The sequence below is a fragment of the Periophthalmus magnuspinnatus genome, chromosome 13, assembly GCF_009829125.3.
Source record: "Periophthalmus magnuspinnatus isolate fPerMag1 chromosome 13, fPerMag1.2.pri, whole genome shotgun sequence".
Lineage (NCBI taxonomy): Eukaryota > Metazoa > Chordata > Actinopteri > Gobiiformes > Gobiidae > Periophthalmus > Periophthalmus magnuspinnatus.
The window spans coordinates 1615229-1630832 of record NC_047138.1 but is presented as its reverse complement, the minus strand read 5'-3'; positions in this window follow the sequence as shown (position 1 = coordinate 1630832).

Below are 15604 nucleotides of genomic sequence, written 5' to 3'. Positions count from 1 at the left end.
ACACAGACACACACCGATGCAGACACACACATACACACAGCCGCACACACACAGACACACACTGTTGTACAAACCACTCGACACATTTCCAGCTCCTTAACTCCACAGTTATTTTGTTCCAGGCGCGAGTGAAACGTGAGGGAGACGGATCCTATCACAGAACTGCAGACCCACTCTCAAAGTAATCACAGAGAGACGGAGGGAGGGAGAGAGGGAGACGGAGGGAGAGAGAGAGGGAGACGGAGAGAGACGGAGAGAGACAGAGGGAGACGGATCCTATCACAGAACTGCAGACCCACTCTCAGAGTAATCACAACCACAGAGAGACAGAGGGAGGGAGGGAGGGAGACGGAGAGAGACGGAGGGAGGGAGGGAGGGAGGGAGAGGGAGGGAGACGGAGGGAGGGAGGGAGAGAGACGGAGGGAGACGGATCCTATCACAGCACTGCAGACCCACTCTCAAAGTAATCACAGCCACAGAGAGACGGAGACAGAGGGAGATGGAGAGAGACGGAGGGAGGGAGAGAGGGAGTGTGAAAGAGAGGGAGAGAGACAGAGAGAGACGGAGAGAGATGGAGGGAGGGAGAGAGAGGGAAAGAGATGGAGAAAGGGAGGGAGAAGGTCAGAGAGGGAGATGGAGGGAGGGAGAGAGAGAGGGAGAGACAGAGGGAGGGAGGGGGATGAGGCTGTGAGAGGGATAGAGAGAGGGGGGAGTGTGTGTGAGAGAGGCAGAGCGAGCGAGGAGAGAGGAAGAGGAGCAGGAGCTGTGCCAGTTCTACAGAGGCACTATGGGGAGGAGAGGGACGAGTTTGACAGAAGCAGAGACAATATAGAAAGAAACTGTTTGATTAAAGTTAGTTTTCCATGTGCCTTTAGTCTCAATGCAAACTTGAAGAATTCCTTAAACGTTCTTTGCATTATATGAACTTTTTAAGCAACTTTGACCTTTGTATCCTCTTGTACATCACAACATAAATATATTCTATTCTAGTTTTAGACACAGTTGACGTGTAATTTGTCGCACGACGTTGGTCAAACTGCATTGGCTTTGAAAAAGGAAATAGTTTGTCTCAAGTTAAAAACAAAAACTGCTGCGTCAAACCTGAGCAACACTGAACATGTGGATTAAATAACGACATAATCAGTGTGTGAGTTTTAAAACTGAAGAAACGTTTCATAATGTCCCAGAAAAGTCAATGTTTTATCCAGATGATAGTTTTAAAACAATGTAAAACAAAAAGTAAAACTGTTCACAATTAACAAAGTCTGCTTTTTTCCAGAGGTGGTGAGAAAGACGGTTGTTATAAAAGGCCTGAATGAAGCCGCTATGTTACACCGAACAAGTAAAGTGGGACTTGGAGCAGTGCATCACCACTAAAAGCATGTCAGCGCACACAAAAACAACAAAGCTTTCTAATTAACTGGCAGAGCACAGCAGAGAGTGCACCACATCAGTGCCATGTTAACACTTTGGCACAAACGCCCCGCAGAGGTTTGAGAGAGTTTAACGTGGAGTTCACTAAACGCCATATAGTGTTTTTATGTCAAACTTATGGTGCTGTTTTTGGATGCATTTTAACAGAGAAATAACTATACAGCAGAAATGTCCACAGTGTCAAGACAGAAATATACAGGGAAAGTTTTAGGAGGGAAGTTTTTGTCAGCGGATTCGGAGACAGTCAGGTTTTTAAACGCAACTAAAATTACGCATGCCAACACTCAACCGCTCCTATTTCTCTGCAGACGTTGAGCTTTGTATAGTCTCAACCTGCAAAGTATAACACTTTCGCAACACCTGAGCCTTTATTAATCGAAACTTTAGCGATATTTAAAGGCGTTGCTCCTGATTTTTACTGCGTTAAAACAAAATAGGCTCATCTTAAACAGTTTGCAGCAGTTCAAAGTTATTCCTCCCCACAATTTTAGCTTAATTGCGTTAAAAAATGTTCATAAATACTCTCATACCAGAAGTAAAACCTACAAAACCTGATATGTAAATTAGTCAACATTAGACAGGAGATTAAGCCTAACCCTGGGAGGCGTAAAACAAAAGGCAAGAAAACCGAAAGGGTCCAAATAAAACCCGCTGAGATATTTTTGGACAACCTTACAAATGGCTGCTATTGGGAGTTGACAGCAGGAAGCGGGTCTGAGTCAGCGGTGGTTGCGAGCCTTGGCCGGGGGTGAAGGCTGGTGGGCGAGTAATCCCCTTAGCCCGCTCTTTGCATGTCATTGGATTGTCCATAGGCACATCATTTCCAACAGGAATAATGACACTTCCCAGGTAGCGCTGAGTCAAACCCGGCTCTTAAATGGCTTAAATGGCGCCTAACGACTCCGGTGCGTTCACGGTTAATCTATTTCCACAGGATTAAACAGTGAGGCTGCCCAGCTGTGGAGAGCGCTGGTAGTAAACATCTTTCATGCTCATTGAAGGACTTAAAAGGCACATCTGGTGTTTTTTTGTAGTAGAAAAAGCAGGTGTTGTATCTATGCAGCTTAAACATTTATGCATTTCAGAAGAAGGTGCATTTTATTTTATTTTTGTAAAGATTAATGATTGTTTGCACCTGTCCAAGAGCTCTAGTTTACTTCCCACATTGACTGGACACTTTCTGTGAGGTTGCAGTAGGTTAGAAAAGGTCAAATAGTTTAAACTTTGCTGGAGGACAGGTCAGAAATCAATGGTGTAATGTTCTGTGGTGAGTATCTCTGTAATAACCGGGTCCATCCACATGAAACAAAGATTGGTGCAAAGTTTAGCATCGTCTCTGTCAAAGTAAATGCACTTATTTTCCACAGTGTCTTTAGAAAGTGGTGCAATTTGCCAACCCCAGAGGTGCAATTGTTGTCAGATAGACCGTACAATAGATATGGCAAATTTGCGGCTTTGTTCCCCAACAAGGAGCTCGGTCACACAGGAGGAGCTCAGAGTAGAGTCACTGCTCCTCCATGTCGAGAGGAGCAGCTGAGGTGGCTCGGGATGCCCCCGGACGCCTCCCTGGGGATGGGCATGTCCCACCGGGAGGAGGCCCCGGGAAAGACCCAGGACACGCTGGAGGGACTACATCTCTGGGCTGACCTGGGGACACCTTGGGGTCCCACCGCAGGAGCTGGAGGACGTGTCTGGGGTGAGGGAAGTCTGGGAGTAACTGCTTAGACTGATGCCCCCGTGACCTGGCACTGGAGGAAGAACATGGATGGATCGTTCGTTCCCTAACAGGACATAAGGTTAAATATTTGTATCAATCTATCTATTTTTTATTCCTTTATATATATATTATTTTACTTTATTTATTTGTTTGTAAAGAGACTATATGGACACTCGTATAATTCCCAAACCTTCAAACATTTGGCCACTTCTTCCAAAAAACATCAAACTCACAGACGTAAAGGCCCTGTCTCCATCTGAAATTATGACATAATTAAATCCTAGAACGTGACGGCAACCAGTTCTTCCCCAGGTCATTGACAGTTTTCCGGATGTTTTTTTTTTTTTTTTTACGAACAGAAGAGACAAACTTTTAGTAAAAGCTGAAATTTTAAACACTGAGAATCCGCGGCGTGTCTTTTGAGTCCGTTCCATTCTCTTTCCCACTCCCACGTACAGCACTTTACAAAAATGTACCTAACTTCCAATGACAAAACTTGGCTTTGTATCAACTTTTTAATTGTTAAATCCACAAGGCATTAGAGTTTAATGTCCTCGTCGTTTTATTCATCTGACGGACGTGTTAGCTCATCATCAATATTTCACCGGCATCTCCACTGTCAATGTCAGAGTGGATGATATTTTTCTCAATTAATAAAGATCTCCCGGTGCCAAATCGCTGCCGCAACTCCTGTGCAAGGATCTTTGAAATTGCATCGTGAAAAATTAAACAGCAAATCGCAGATACTTTGTGTGGAACATCTCCGCACCTTACCCTTGAAGAGGCCGTTAAACTCTAACCTTGTGCGAGTAGAAGGCGTAAGTACTGCATGGAAATATATTTTAATTCCATAAAAATAAGTGCTTTGCTTCTTCTGACAGTGAATATAGGGATTTCTGGAGATAAAAACGTGCTTCATCACCACGCCGTCAGAGCTCAATTATCCTTGGGCTTCTAAGAGTAGATCCTGTCTCTCCACATTAACCTTGACCACCTCTCATCCAGATACGGACGTTATCGCCGCGTTTTAGAGACTCTGGTTTCAGCGTTATCAGGACTGAGGGCTTTTTGTTCAGATAGCAACGGCTTTAATTGAATCTGTAAAAGAAAAGTCATTAGGAGAGTTGAGAAGTTTGTGTACAATTTGATGTTTTATGGTAATTAACCTCGAATGAACCATTATGAATATGCAAATTAATGGATGTAAATAGGAACATGACAAATATAAATGTATGCAGAATACGTAAAGATTCATTTGTACTCTTGTTTTTATCTACTTCCTGATTGTTAAGCTACACTGTCGAAAACACACATTCAAAATAAACCTTGATTCTCACAGAAATAAAGACACTCTCCCAGATTTTTATCATTTTAAAAACATAAAAGACAAAACTGGTTGATTTCCAGTGATCTAAAGATGTTCCTCACTCACTTTATGCACGCTAAACATCCTAATTATTCTCCATGATGAGTTTATAAGTGCTTTTCACAACTTTAACGGGCCATCACAATAATGCTAACAGCAACCAGCATCCAAACGGCACACTTCCTGCTTCTTAGAAAATAAACCTGTTAGATGCAGACAGTACACAGAGGATGTAGTTTGACGTCAAGAGCTGCTGATACATATCGACTGGAAAGACTAATTTAGCTCAAATACATGGGAAAAATCAGGTACAAGGCTTTTCGTTATTAGTGCAATTCAAGTGATGCCACTGGTAAAAATAAAGGAACATTCAGAAATGTATCATGGAGTTAATTAATGCTGCATTGAATCAAAGGGTTGGCAGTTATACAGGGTGTCCATATAGTCTCTTTACAAATAAATACATAAAAAAATAAATAAATAAAAAAAAGTAAAAAAAAGAAAAAAATATAAATTAATTAATTAAAAATAAATTAAAAATTAAATAAAATATAATAAATACAAATTAAATAATACATTAAAAAATAAAAAAGAATAAATAAAAATATATAAATAAATTAAAAAATAAAAAATAAATGAAAAGATAAATACATAAATAAAAATAATTACAAATAAATAAATAAAAAAATATGAAAAAAACTAAAAATAAATACATTAAAAATAAAAAATAAATAAATCAAACAATAGCCCCACGGAAAGAAATCCAGAGGTGTGAGATCTGGTGAATGTAGTGGCCGTGGAATAGGTCTGTCCCTTGCAATTCAACAGTCTGGAAATGTTTGATTGAGAAACTAAGGAAGATGCAGATCCCAACATGATTAAACACTTTTATAAACTCAGATTACAACAGAACAGATCTAACGAATATATCTTATCACTTGCCCTTGTAATTACATTTTATGGACACTGTATAACTCATTTTATTTGACTTTATTTTGTCTACACTTCCATTTACGTGTGTCTCAAGTCTCTATGGGTTTGGTTTAAGTGATGGCCACTACTCCATATTATGACTTTAGCCTTTTAAAATGCGCTCCAGAAGACTCATCTCGCAGTAACATGTTGATTCCAGAGGTCAGTAATGGCGGTCGAGCAGAAAAGTGGCCTCTTGTCTATCTCAAAATCTTGTGTAACGGAGCAATAATACACTGAAAGAGCAGAATAATGAGACGCAATTCAATAGAAGCCAAGAATCCTGGAGCCAGTTTCCACGAGCCGCACGATCATCAGCAGCTCATTCTTCACTAACGCCACTTTTTATATGAGGACAGCTCTGCAACGGAAAATGGATCTGAGCCAGGCTGGAAAACGGAGAAATAGAACAAGTAGTGGAGGTAGTAGTAGTTTTAGTAGTAGTAGTAGTATAGCAGTAGTTGTAGTAGTGGCTTCGGTCATACGTAGTAATATTAGTTGTACAAGTAATAGGAATACAAGTAGTAGCAGCACTAGTAGTAGTATTACTACTAGTAGTAGTAGTAGTAGATATCTAACAACTGTAGCAGTAGTAATAGCAGTAGTAGTTGTAGTAGTAGCTTCAGTGGTACATAGTAATATTAGTTGTACCAGTAAAAGTAATACAAGTAGTAGCAGTAGTAGTAGTAGTAGCAGTAGTTGTAGTAGTAGCAGTAATAGCAGTAGTAGTAGATCTCTAACAATTGTAGCAGTAGTAGTTGTAGGAGTAACAGTAGCAGCAGTAGTATTAGTAGCAGTATTAGCAGTACTAGTAGTAGTAGTAGATCTCCAACAATTGTAGCAGCAGAAGTAGTAGCAGCAGTAGTATTGGTAGTAGTAGTAATAGCAGCAGCAGCAGTAGTAGTAGTAGTAACAGCAATACTAGTAATAGTAGCTATCTAACAATTATAGCAACAGCAGTAGTAATAGTAGTACTAGCAGTAGATATCTAACAATTGTAGCAGCAGTAGTAGTAGTAGAAGTAGTAGTGATAGTATTAATAGCAGTATTAGTAGTAGAAGCTCTAGTAGAAGTAGCGCAGTACTTTACTATGTTTGTGAAGTACTGAGTAAATCCTGAGCCTGTCGTCACTTCACTTCTTGCCCGGTGGGTGAAGTATTTTTGCCCAAAGTCACAACAGCAGATTTGTCGCTGGAGTGAAACAAACTGAACCACTGTGGCTCCCAAAAAGAGATTTGTTGTTTTATATTTCAAACTCCCCACTTCTTCAGAAATAGACAATTAATAAACAATAAAAAAGACAAAGATATGAGCTTATATATGCGGCAGGAGAGAAAAAAACAGACACTTTCCACATCCACTACTCTGCTTTCACACAAAACGGATCACAAATTGACCTAATCCTTTAGCTTCCCAATTAAGAGGCAACAATCCAATGGTCCCACAAAGTAATTACAGGAACATAATGATTTTACCCAATAGTCTATGGCCTTTTCACAGCACAGAGCGTCAATAAGGCTGCACTTCCTCCCATACAAACAAAGCACTCACACAACACACACACAGCGGACGCACACTGGACACACGGGCACATCCCAGCTCCTTATCGTGATCTATGTAAGTACACGGACTTATTGGCACCGCGGTCTGGATGGAGAAGTGCAGCGTCAGGCGATTAGTGAACGATTGAAGACGAGTGAGGAGCGGAGAGCGCAAACAGCAGGAGGTAGAGAAGAATTATACCACATGAGCTGATGCCGTGATTTGAAAATGACCTTATAAATCCAATATTTTGTTCATTTTGACCAGGAGCGGACCATAAACTCGCTGCGTCTGGGCAGATTCACGCCATCGACACGGGCCTGACAATCCCGATCAATAGAGTCACAGTGGTATTTGGAAATCAATGTCGTCGCTACGTTTGTTTGCACGTTCCTTTGTTTTTTCTTCAAAAGGTGTGAACAATCAGAAAGGAATCAATCACAGAAATCAGATGATAATCCCACGTTTGCTGCTCGTACACGAAGCCTCTGTGTTTTTGCAAAAAGGGGATTCTCTGATAAAGTTTGGCGTGATATGTTAAAACGGCGATCAAACAATATTTTCTGATGTGTTTCCTCATCAAAAACAGACCTGGAGATGTGTTTTGTTCCATTCACACATATTTAACACACAAACCCTGCATTTTAAGGCTTTTCTCACGTAGAAAACACTCTGTTCCACCTTGTGATGTCATGTGGTAAAACAGGAAGTGCTCCATACACGTTCACTAGAGTCGTTTAGATAAGTTCAGATCTGAAATTTCCAATCTCTTTTAACAGTAATGAGAGCCTTAGACGTCACCTGTTCCCTGTCTATAACTGCATCATCAGACCCAAATCAAACAAAGGAAACAAAGAGAACAACACAGCGAGCGAATAGGACCATTAAGGCTGAAACTGTAAAGAAAAGCTGTTTACAGTTTCAGTTACAGATTTAACTTTTGGCTTTTACTCTGGATCAAATGTGGACGACTGAGGGATCACACAAACACAATCCCTTGCAAATAAAAGCTAAAATGTAGCTGATAACTTGAAAATTACTGCTTCATGACATAATTTTGAGCTTTGGAGATGTAGACAGACATGTGCGAATGAACAAAAAACCAAAAAAACACAACTCCAGGTGTGTTTTTGAGGAGCGAACGACAGTCTAACACAACGAAAACCTCATGAGTCCATTTTGCGCGATATAGGACCTTAAATATCCTTCAAACTTTAACTGCGTAACTGTAAAAATAAAATAAAGAAGCAGTTGTAATGTTGTTTTTTTTCTTTCTAGATCCAAAGTCACTTCATTACGCCACAGATGTCCTGGTTTATTTCATTCGTACATGATCCCTGCAGCCAGTTAACATCATAAATCTGTTTTTTTCTCCACTTCTGGTCAGAGGATTGTCTCTACATAACATGAAAATACAGCGACACGGTTTACTCCATACGATCACGCCTGTCAAAGTCTACGTTATTTTACAGTTTCTAACATTTGATGTTGCTCCTACACTTGTCTGAAGAGCGTCACCACGTTTTATGCTTTGGGGAATAAATTAGCTGCTCAAATTTCCAGCAGAAAGCAAAGTCTTATTAAATTAACGCCTGCGCTGTATTGGAAGTGACAACCTCAATATAACAACACAAGCTTTCAACTCTAACTCTTCATTTCACTTCATTTACAAACTTTGAGGCACTACATAAGCGCTCTTTTCTGTTTTTAACCCGGCTATGTAGGACAACGCTTGTTTTTTTTTGTTCTTAGTCTTTAAAAATATAAAGGAAAACGATTGAAATGCCGGACAGGCGCTGTATGCATCATGTACAAACACAGGCGCAGTTGTACATCACAGTAATATCAGATTTTCTATTCATAGTAATGGCGGCTTACGGAGCGCTGGAGGAGAACAAAGAGCGTGAATGGGGAGGTTTGAACAGCGCGGCTCATGTGGATATCTTCAGGGAGTTGCTAAAGGAGAAATCACTGTCTGTAGAAAGAGAAGTGCCTCTGACTGTACTACGGCTGCACTGACAGGATGAGGTTTTAATAGTGTTGAATAGAACGGAAAAATGTGACTTATTTATCCAATAATCACAGGGAAAACGTTGGATGTGGATAAAAAGAGAAAATAAACCATGGAGAGTTCTGATCGTAGTTCAGTTTTCAATTATGCCGCAGAGTTTGGACGTATAATTAGACAATATTGTTACTGTTTATGATGTTAAAACGCCATGAACTGAACTCTACAATCACTCTGAACACATTTGTATCTGATAATGTGCACGAGCAGGAAGTAAAAAGCATCAGCAGAGAGTAAAAAGCATCAGCAGAGAGTAAAAAGCATCAGCAGAGAGTAAAAAGCATCAGCAGAGAGTAAAAAGCACAAGCTGCACTCCTGAACTTTAAAAAAAAACTCCAAAACATATGGTAAAAATCACAGTTAATACAATAAAAAGGTCAGAGCGGCAACCACGACCATCCATCCATGTTCTTCCTCTTACCCGGGGCTGTTTCGTGGGGGCATCAGTCTAAGCAGGGACTCCCAGACTTCCCTCACCCCAGACACGTCTTCCAGCTCCTCCAGTGGGACCCCAAGGTGTTCCCAGTCCGCTTTGTGACCAATAGAATTAATAAAAATAGTAAAAAGTAGGGGGCCCAAAATTGAGCCTTGGGGCACTCCTTTACTTAAAGTTAAAAAACCTGATTTAAAACTATCTGTTCTGTTTGAAAGATAATTTTGGCGCCAATTACATGTCGCATTGTCCAATCCAATATGCTTCAGACGGTTCAAGAGGACGCCACGGATGATGTTTTTCAAGGTGTTTTTTGAGTGATATGTACAAACACCTGTAACTTTATGAATGCTAATGCTTTTAATGCCACACTCTGAAACATTCCAGGCAAAGCTCATCACTGAGACAAGCAGGTGGTTGACCATTTACCAGAAAAAAGTCACACAAACATGACAGAAACGTGTTGATTAATCGTCAGAAGCAACGCTCTTCTCTAAAATCGTTCTCTTATTAGCGACTTTCTGTGCCACTGAGGGGAGAATAAACAACGCAGCACATTCACAGTTTCATTTGCGAGCTGAGTGGATGAATTGTTTGATCTAAGTGGTGGAAAATTGATTGGACAATATGCGGCTTATGTGACACCTGAACAACCCTATTCAAGTCGATCCAGAGGGTTCGAGATCCACAATCAGCAGAGAAATATCCGTGAACACATGCATGATTACACCGAAAGAAATGAAATATGAATATGAAAACGGTGACGTCAAGATGCAACACTCCTCTGATTATTTGTTAGCGGGGCGTTGAATTACAATATTATTTTGTACTGATGAGGCAGGGTTGGAAATGGGCCTCATGCTGGCAGCCCGCGGATCCGCTCGCTAATATCACACGGCTAAATTACTAGTTATATTGTAGGTGCTTTACTTGGAGGCAATAATGGTTTGGGTAAATCAGCGGGAGAGCATCAGAGTTCAAACCAGGCAGAGAACAGCAATACACTGACATTTAAATCGACGGGAGAGTTGCACGTGGAGCAGTTTTATGTAGTATATTCTATGTACTCGGACATTCTCTGTGGTATAATTACACATACTGTACTTTTTTCCAAATATCTGGTTGTACAGATAATGTGACCACTGACATCTATCGGAATGTTGTTTAAGTGTAGAGATCCAAAATACTTAAATAAAATATGTTTTAACAGGGTTTTACAGAGCAGATAATGCCTCATCTCTGCTTCATATTCTTATTGATTTGATGAGCAAATATTATACAAATGCATACACACCTTTTCATTTTTATATAACAAGAACTAAAACTTAAAATAATAATAAAATAAAATACAAATAAATAAATAAAATAATAAAAATAATAGTAAATAAAATAATAATAATAATAATAATAATATAAAAAATAAAATAATCACAAATCTTGAGTGAATAGATGAATAAGAAGAGCATCACACACACACAATAAATAATAAAAAAAATATTATAAATCTTCAATAAAAAATAAAATACAAAAATAAATAAATAAAAAAAATAAAAATAAAAATAAAAATAATAATAATAATAATAAAAAAGAACCAAAAAGAAAAAAAAAAGGGGTGGAGGTTGGATAATTAAAAAAAAAAAGTCAATAAATAGTTGCCACTTTCTATAAAAATTTCTTTTACAATACTCTTTTTGGAATATCTAATCTTCTCCACTTTCAAAAACACTTAACATAACCTGACTTCTCTAACTCTTACTACCATAACTACGTGTCTTTACATATTTTATACAAGCACGTCCTGTAAATGAAAGTGTGATTAAATATCGTCAGCGCAAAACAAAAACTCAATTTCAATGATTTGATATTTACAGGCTGTTTAAAATCCAACTCTTCATCACTAAATGTAGTTTGGCATCATAAAGAGGTGGGTGGTTTTATGGCTGGACAAAGGCAGCACTGCTCCACTTTTGAATCAGAAATGGATGAAAATGAATTATTGAACAAATCTATGTATCACATTTAAAGTTATGGCATTGCATTAGTTTATTTTTTGTTATTAAGAAGTATTTTTTCAGGCTTTACAGTGCAAGCACGATGCCAAAGTAATTAGCCAGACTCATTAACTTCAACAACGACTAATACTTAGATTTTTTTTCCCACGTAAAAATTATTATTGCACCTCAAGACTCGCCCCGGTCCGCTGTACTACTGGGTCCTTACTGGAGGTGTTTAATTTTCAACTGTCTTTTTCAGACTCAGAAGTGATTGATTGGTGAGAAATGAAAAGTTTCTCTGCAATAGTCAAACTTTTGAATGATCCCCTAAGATTGGACCAAATAATTTAATTTTGAGGATATGAAAAAGGGTTGTTTCATTGTTCTGCCACACACAGGACACAGGATCCAGCTCAGATTCACTGAAGACTGTACTAGGAAAACAATTACAGGTGTCTCCAGTGGATAGTTGTAGTATCAGACAAAATATTATAGTTTTGAATGGTAAAAAGTCCCAGAATGTTGCTTATAACAGGACGTTGAAATGTTTCGGTCAAAATTTCAGTTGTTTTCTTGTGACGAAGCGTGCGCCGAGCAGACTTCGCACACTTCGCACACTTCTATATTCCATCATCCACTGTGCGTCACTTCTTCTACAGGTATATTTTCTTAAAGTTATGTAATACTCACTACAATTGGGAAAAAAAATCACCTATAATGTTATTTTTGCCTATTGATATTCAAAGAGAAACATTCATTCCTTACTTCATTTAATCTAAACAGAAATAAACGACTGAGACGACGACACGCTGACTCTTCTTCAATTAAATAATAAGTAATTAAAAGTAAAACTGTTGTACTTATTTCAGAGTCCATTTTACACGTTTAGCTCATTAGTCAGCGGCGTTCACAGTTGCTAGACGACGTAACGTAAGAGCACAGACAGCGGTTGACGTACGCTCCCGTTTTGACACATCTTTTGCGGTCAACGGAGGCTACACGGACAAGAATCTTTTGTTGGCCAGGTCTTTCAAACGGTACTTCAAAGTGTGCAACTGTCGAATTGAGACAGGGCGTGCGTTCTTGGAGCTGGGCGGAGAGTCTGGGACGACCCTCACCAATGGTTTCCACCCACCCCTCACCTTTCAGTCAAGCTACAACCTCTGTCATTTTACTCTGTCATTACTGTCATTTTATCCACTGTAACTGCTTGGCCTTGTTCGTTTCATTGCATTTTTAAAAATACTTCTTCTTTTTGGACCAAACCCACGACGTCCACAGGCCACCTCAGCCTCCGACCCAGCTCCCAATAAACCCTGCTCATTTTTTTGTTCACTTTGCCTCCATTTTTTGATCCAGAACTGTTTGTTTGCATCTTGATATTACTTCAGTTGTGACCAAAACCAGGACCTTCAGAAATATTGATAAAAAAACACGTCTAATCGTGTCTAATCCTCCATTGCAGCAGCTGTGTACAGATTAAGTCCTTCTTTATGTTCTTATCACATTTATTATACACTCGCTGCTGTTAGTACTTTCTCTTTATGGATACTATGATTATTTATGCAGCCTGTATAAATAAAAGTAATGTTTCAATGTCTGAATCAAAGAGTAAAAATATGGGAAAAACAAGTTATTCTTGGTCAACAACACAATGTTTATTTTCGGATGCGTCTGAAACTAAGATGATTCATTGAGTCTGTTTTACAACCCCAAAGCATCCCATTAATATTTCCCCCAAGTTGCTTTTATGTATTTGCAGCTGGTGATAAATGACACAGAATATCATCCATCTTAGGAACTGTAGAGGTCAAAGTAACTTGGAGGATGTGTTTACTTTTTTTACAGTACGATGTATACGGCGTGCGGTGAGATAGAAGTGCACAGAGATGCCGTCGACGCAGAAAAGCAGCCACTTGTTCGTTAGTCAGACCCGGGGCAGATTTAATTACGGATGAACAATACACGGCTACATCATAGGCTGTTTTTATAAAAGGACATAGCTAACCTGCTAGCCACTGCGTTCCAAACAGGAAGTGAGCATGAGTGCACATCCGGCTGCATCAAATTCACTTTACATTAAAAAAAAATGTCACGTGGCTCTGTAACTTCTGCTGTCAGACTCGTTATTTTGGTCTTAAATGTTCGTATTAACCCTCTACATGATCCTGGGGTTAATTTTTTTGAGATGAGTTTATTTTTTAAGTTGTTTTTATAATTTTTTTATTTTATGTTATATTTTTATTTATTTGTTTGTTTTATTTTGAGTTTTATTATTATTATTATTATTATTATTATTATTATTATTATTATTATTATTGATATTATTATTATTTTTGTTATTTTCATTTTTTAAATCTATTTTCTTCTCTGTTTATTTTTTATTATATTTGAGTTTTTTTGTTGTTGTTTTTTGAGGTTTTTTTTGTTATTTTTGTTATTTTGAGTTTATTTTCTGGGTTTTTTTGTAAATCTGTGTCCCCTCTCTCTGTAACTTCTGCTGTCAGACTCATTTTGGTCTTAAATGTTCGTATTAACCCTCTACATGATCATGGGGTTTTTATTTCACTATTGTGTCTGTAAATCAAGATATGAACATTAATCACAGACAAATAGTCACTCCCACTCGCCTTAGCAACAAGTTTGATTGACAGCGTTGCTAAGCGTCCACTTCCCTTGGGCCGGAAGGGGCGTTACCTTCAACATCCTCGCTCCGGATTGGCTCTTTAGTTGCTACGACACTCGCAGGCAGATTTCTTTATACGGTCTTCGGCTCCAGATTCATTCTTCTAACTGCTCGCCTTAATAAGCTTCATTTAACTGGAGCTGAACGCCGTGGGTCGTCGCACTCACTCAGTCCACTTCGTTATACAGTCTACGCGCTACGCTAATATCACACTCCATACGTCCGCGCGACACCTCATGTACCTCAGCCAACAGCGAATTTAATTAATCTGTGCATTATATCGCTTTACTAAACTTTACATTTACCTACTTACTCATGCACAAATTGCACATTTTGCCTTTTTTTTTGTGGTTACTTTAATAATTACGTTGTCTGTTTGTTTTGTAATGCGTAAACTACTGTGTCCAAGTCATTTCCCTCGCGGATTAATACAGTTAATCTAAAGTCGATGTTGCTTACCACAGTCTACAGAGTCAATGGCTTACAGCTGAGCAGCCTGTCAATCTCGTCACACTTTACAAATCCAAGCTATTACTGCTCCACCGTTTCCACTGTTGGTTGGTGCAAATGAAAATAGTGAATGTTCTGCCCTGTACCAGTGAATGATGCAAGAGCGGAGCTGTCTGTCGATGTAATCTTTGTGCTAACTAATAAGAAGAAGAAGAAGAAAAAGAGGGACAAGCTCACACGGCACAGTAACAAAACGAAGAACGTGAATATGAACATCCAAAAACGCTAACAGGATCTTCAAATTAGCAAGTACACCTGGCAATTAACGTCAGCCGTCAAAAATGTTCACGCAGGTGTGTTTCCTCGCCACCTGCCGCATTTGCATATCACTTTTTTGGTTAAAAATGTGTGGAAATGTCAAAACTTCACACGTCGTCACAAACACAAACACAAACACGGGACTTTGCCTTTTTAATTGAACATGGATCAAACGCTGAATAAATGCATTATTTTTAAAAACAGAAGGCAGCAAAAACGTTTTAAAAGGTGCACTATGGAACTTTTCTAGTGGAGATTCAGTAACCTGCTTGTCTCCACGGTAACTCCGTCGCTTTGCCCAGAATGTTCCACACATGAACTGTCAAAAAATCAAGCGCATTGATGCTAGCAGTTATAGGGGCGTGTTCTGACTGTGAGTATCATAGCAACCAAAGAGCCAATCCGGGACGAGGATGTTTAAGGTAATGGCCATTCACCTTAGCAACGCTGTCAATCAAACCTGTTGCTAACGCGAGCGGGAGCAACCTCAGGGAAAGAAGGACCTGATTTGTCTGTTTTTCATGTTGATATCTTGATTTACAGACACAATAGTGAAATAAAAAGACTTAGGATCATGTAGAGGGTTAATATGAACATTTAAGACCAGAATGACGAGTCTGACAG